This window comes from Carassius gibelio, chromosome B14 (assembly GCF_023724105.1).
Source record: "Carassius gibelio isolate Cgi1373 ecotype wild population from Czech Republic chromosome B14, carGib1.2-hapl.c, whole genome shotgun sequence".
NCBI classification, from domain to species: domain Eukaryota; kingdom Metazoa; phylum Chordata; class Actinopteri; order Cypriniformes; family Cyprinidae; genus Carassius; species Carassius gibelio.
The window spans coordinates 5,063,906-5,069,905 of record NC_068409.1 but is presented as its reverse complement, the minus strand read 5'-3'; positions in this window follow the sequence as shown (position 1 = coordinate 5,069,905).

Here is a 6,000-nt window from a genome sequence, read left to right as displayed (position 1 = left end):
TTTAACATCTGAAGCATAGGTTCTTTGTGGCGAAAGAAGGTTCTTCAGTTTATAAGAAATGGTTCTTTAAGGAACCTTTGATTGAATGGTTCTTTGTGGAGCCAAAAATGGTTCTTTTATGGCATCACTGTGAAGCAATTTTATTTTTAAGAGTGTAGGCACAAAAACATCTGAAATACTGAACTTGAAAATTAAAGTTTATTTGTTGTATTCTTGTTTTACAATTAAAAATGGTTTGTACAGTTAGCTGACAGACAAACTGTTACAATCAGATAATAACATTTAACATCTGTTTAACACATACACTTATCGACTACTACCATTCAAAAGTTTGGGGAATTTTTCATTTTGTTTTTGTTTTGTAAGAAAAAAAAGATACTTTTATTTATCAAGGAAGCATTAAATTAATCAAAAATGGCAGTAAATACATTTATAATGCTATAAAAGATTTATAAAAATTAAACAGTTTTTGTTTTTGTTTGTTTTTGTTTTTTGAACCACAGATCAGCATATTGCAATGATTTTTGAAGGATCGTGTGACACTAAAGACTGGAGTAATTAGTCATTAGTAAAATTAGCACTGCATCACAAGAATAAATTATGCTTTTAAATGTATTAAAAATGTCAAATAAATTTGACAAACATGAAAAAATCTTAGATGGAACAGGAGAAATACAACATATATACATAGATAGTTAACTGTTGCTGTTGTGTTTGCCAGGATATAATGGGGCTTTGAGAACTGTCTGGAGGAATATGTCATATGCTATTAAATCCTTAAAGGGATAGTCCACCCAAAAATGTATTTTATCTGCTTACCCCCAGGGCATCCAAGATGTAGGGGACTTTGTTAGCTCAAACCGTTTCAGTCTATCAGTCTTAAAATGTAATTGGATGGGAATCACGGCTGATACATTGATGTGTAAAAACACAAAACGTTCGGTCTGTGCAAGACACTGAACAGTATTTATATAGTTGTTTTTTGTTTGTTTGTTGTTTTTTTTACCTCTGATTCACGCAATGTCCGAACTCTTGGTAATGAGTTCTAAATGTGTAGCTTGAAAACTCAACTGGAGTAAAATTACAATCAGAATTTTTTTGTGGAAGTCTTACGGTCTGTTATAGGAAAATCCACTCAGTTTGAAAAGATGCACTTAGCCTGAGCAAGAGAAGGCAGAAGTTCTTTGTCAGGTGTGATGAATGAAGCTGGAAAGTTTGGAGTTAAATGCTGGTCTCAGTTTAGGGATTTAGAAAAAGTTGTTACAAAAGCACTATGTTGTTTCTGTCAAGCCAGTGTAATTAAGGTCAATTGAAAGGGCTCACCAGCATCCATCACTGCCATGGACACACTCATCGCTTCCTTATTCAGTGAATCATTCATTAAGTCTAGTGTAAACAGCCAATGAAACATCAAGCGTACTAATGTCCCGAACAGTCTCTTAGATTACCCAAAAACAACAGACAGGTGTGGACCGTCAACAACAGGATGACAGGCCTCAACACCTCCATGCTCCCTGCTGATTTCCTACTCCCAGACCCATCCATGTCTGTTTCTGTTTCTGTTTCAAACACACCAGGACTGATGTTTACATAGCTGCGCCCACAGAACGAGTGCTAAGCTTGCAGCCAGTGGATGAGTTACCCATGAAAACCTAAAACCTGCAGGTTTAACCTTCATGTTAAGCTCTGTGAGGCCAGAGAAGAGGCTTTCCAAAAGCATTGTTTATTTATTTATTTTTCTTCCTGGCTAAGGTGGTTAAGAGCTGCTGAAAGAGGGTCGTTTAATCTGCCTATGTTTGAGTTTTGGACAAACTCTGAATTTTCACATTGGGTAGTCAAAGGAGGATGTTGTGTGTGAGAGGGATGTAAACAAGGACACATGACTCGGTTTAAAAGATTTCAGCTAAATCTTAATTCTCTGCATTTGTACATCTTAAGTTGTCATCACTGTTTTTTTCTGAAGAAAACACCTTTTTTTTTCACCAGATCACTGTTTATGCCAAAAGAAGAAAAATGACAGAAACTCATACAAAACGAGGTTTCACATTTGAACCACAAGTAATCTCAACCAAAAGATTTTACTGTGTACTCCAAAAAAGTTAAAATTATGTCAGTTGCTATCCACATTTATTTGTTTATTCATCTATAAAATGTTTAGTGTGAGATGTTCTGTGTAACGAAATCCGTATGTCCTTACTATACATCAAAGATGTGTGTATCCTGAGATGCAATTGCAGTGATATAGAGTGGTTATACTGTAAATAAAGGTTTAACGTACAATTTAATTAATTAATTAATTTAATTTATTATAAAACAATATATTTTAAAACAAAGTTCTCTCCTTCTACTTTTTAACTGTGTGCAGTCACCACAATGGGTATCACTGTTTGAGAAAAGATGAATTGAGTTTGGACTGCTGTCTGTGTGCAGAGGTTATTGTAGGTGTTGGTTGATCTGAGGGCTGCGTGGTGAATTCATTCTCTGATTAGTTTTTTTTTTATACATTCTGCTAAATTTCTGACATCACAGTTTTTTAGAGTCTGTGGTGTTCTGCAGATAACTTACAGATTTGACATGTTGTGATCCAAATTTTGATTCTTATTATTTGAATATTTTCAAATCATCCCCCGATTTTGAAATTAGCCCCTATTTTAGAAAAATTCAGATTTGTTCATTTGTCTGTTTGTCTCCCTTAGCAGAAATAATGGTCACAACACCAAAGACACACTGTTAGTAGTTAGCACCAGTGCGCATTTGCATAAGTACTACTATTAAAACTCAAAATGTCCTTAAGATTTAATTTGACTGAAGATATATTATATTAAATCAGTTTTTAATTACAAAGCAATGATTGTTATTGTCTTAAACTGCCACCTTGTCACTTCAGTTGAGGACTGTCCCTTCTCTTTTATTGCGGCTGAAGAATTTCAGGAGAATCACTTAAAGCAAAATTAATGAGTGAGCCTCTGCAACCTGTTAGCAATAAAATGTTCCTCTGGGCAAACAACAGGCCCCTACCATAAACAAGTGCACTAAAAGGTCAAGTGGATTGGGCAAAACACAGGGATAGTGGACAGAGGAAGTGTTGAACTGTTTTCATTGACTCCTCCTACAGGGGTTCGGTCTCCTCATTTTAGCACGTTTTCACCATGAGAGGACAAACTGAGGCAGACAGGAGGCTGGATATCGTTGCTAATAATGCTAATTAGCATTTATTGCTGCCTTTACTGTCTACAGGGCTTGACTGCTTCCAACTAGAGCTTAGTCTCTTCTGTGTGCTTAGCTTGACAAAACAAGTTGGCAATGATAAATTGGGTTTCTCCTCATCTCTGTGCAGACCACCCTTCACTGGCAACGGCTCCCTTTGTGCTTTTTACATTTTCTCTTTTCCGGCCAAACACACTGCAGCTCTTTTTTATGCTGGTGAGATGAGTTTACACACTCATACAAAGTATTGCTTAACAGAAGCATAGCATAATAATACATTTTTGGTACCAGAACCATTCAAATTCTATAACATTTGACTTAGAATTCACTAAGATTGAGATTTATTGATTGATCAAAATCTTTTCAAATGTTCAAATGCTTTTGATTTAATAATCGTAATTTATATATGAAGAAGGCATGTTTTTGCATGCAATTTTGCAGTTTTGTTATTTTTTTAAGTCACAGGTTTTTGAAGTATCACATGCAAAACAAACAACTCTGATGGATTCTTTATCTCATCATTGACTTGAGTCACTGATGCTTTGAAATCTCATTCACATATGCATATAAACTGGTGTAAATGATACCAGATTGGTCATTGGTTTAAATCTGAACACAATGGGCCAAGTTTGAATTTGTGGAGGTGTGCAAGACATCCAAGCTCTTCATTAACAATTAAAGTACAGTTTAGGTTTTGATTCATATGAACATGGATTAGTATGAATACACAGAGCTCATCAGATAATATATGTTAAGCATGGAAGTGATGAGAGAGTATTAAACATATCTTAATGACATGGATGCATGTGTAAATGATGACAATTTGAATTTTCTGGGCAAACTAACCCTTCAAATGTAGCTTTCTTTTGGCTTCAGATGACTTGGGATGCAGTGCAGAAGTTGTCAGTACCTCCTTGTGTTTTTCTCACTCTTTTGAACCGGACAACCCTGGTCACTGTATGCTTTCATTATTCCTCAAACTGTTGAGTAAACGATGATGCAATTGTCATTTTGGGATGAACTGTTCCTTTCTAGAGTGAATGCAGGTGTACAGCGGCTCTTTATTGTTTCGTTGTCATCTGATATGCATGAAGGTGATGTTTCTGGAAATTCAGGATCAAGTGGAAAGCGGATACCAGTCTGTCAAAGGTGCGACAGCGTCTTGTTTAACCAACATCTTAGCAGTCCATGCAGAAGGTGTAGGCCGCATTGTTACGCCACAGTTTAGTGCTGATGAATACAAGGCCTCGGGAAAGCCCAGCGAACCCAGACCCTGGGGGCGTGGAAATAATGGAGGGTTAATCCCAAAAGCAGTCCCTCCGATGCCTGCCTCCCAGACCCAGCATGTCTCCCATTCAGTTTTGAACACTGAGGACCTACCCGAGTTGAGACGGGGTGAACAGGGCCTTCCAGTGTTGTAGAGCCGGGAGGGATGCACTTTCTGAGCGTTAATCTTCCGGGCTCTCGTCTCCAGGGGCCAAGCAAGCCCCCCTTCTTAAATATACCCCGCTAAACGAGGCATCTCGCCAATGAGGGTGACATCATCGGCTGGCATAGTAGAACTGGGGAAGGGGTGTAATGAGGTTGATATGGACACAACAGAGGGTGCACAAACCAATGTGTGCAGCCTGAATAAACAGAGTGTATCAGCGAGAGTAATAAGGGTTTACGTGGCACGAATCACGTATGTTCGTTTACCACCTCTAAAATTAGGAGCTTGTTTTGTTTCTGCTATTTGTCATCTTGATTGTCCGATTATTCTTTAGGGGGATGGCACAGAACACACATTCCTAGAGGACTGAAAATAATCTATAATGTGCATGCTTTTGCAATACAATGACAGTGAGATATATATATATGTACATTAAATACATTTTAAAATAAACATAATAATATCAAAATAATTATTATGATTATGTAACATTTGCCTAACTAAGGTAATGAGACAACTGAGAGTGAATAATACCTTTAAATTAATAAATATAATTAATTTGAAAATAAACAAACATCAAACTAAATAAATAATAAAAATAATGCAACATTTACCTAATTAATTACCTAATTAATAATGCAGTGTAAATAAATAAATACTCAGAAAAATAAATAATAATTTATTATAAAATAATAAAAGAAACAATAATATAATATATATAACACAATAATAATAATTTACGGTAACAGTTAATCAGTGCATTAACCAAAACATTATTTACAGTATTTAGGAATCTTTGTTAACATTAATTAGCAAACTGTTCATCGTTAGTTCATGTTCAGGTCCAGTCATTATTATTAGCAGATCAATCTTTTTATTTTAATAATGTATTAATAAATGTCTATTAATATGAACAAAGATGAATAAATGCTTTACAAATATTTTCATTGTTAGTTCTTGTTAACTAATGGAGTTAACTAATGTTAACGAATAGAACCGTACTGTAAAGTGTCACTAATATATATAATAATAATAATAATTTAAATAAATGGACATTTTAAAATAATAGCTTACAAATCTGTGAAAGCACCAAATATGCCCAGTCTTGTCAAGCCAACAGGAACACTGATTGACATTGCTCTGTTCAGTGAGTGTTTCTTGATTCGGAGTGGAGAGTCCGTGGGACAATGTCTATGCAAACGAATGTCTATACATGACCACCCCCCCACGGCCCTCTCCTGTCCCTGCTGTATACATCGCCTGTTTAATCATGTCCCCCTGGCCAAGCTTTGTCAGAGAATTTAAAAGACTTGCTTTACGAGGTCCTGGTCTTTGAATATTAACCGTGTGATCACTGTTGC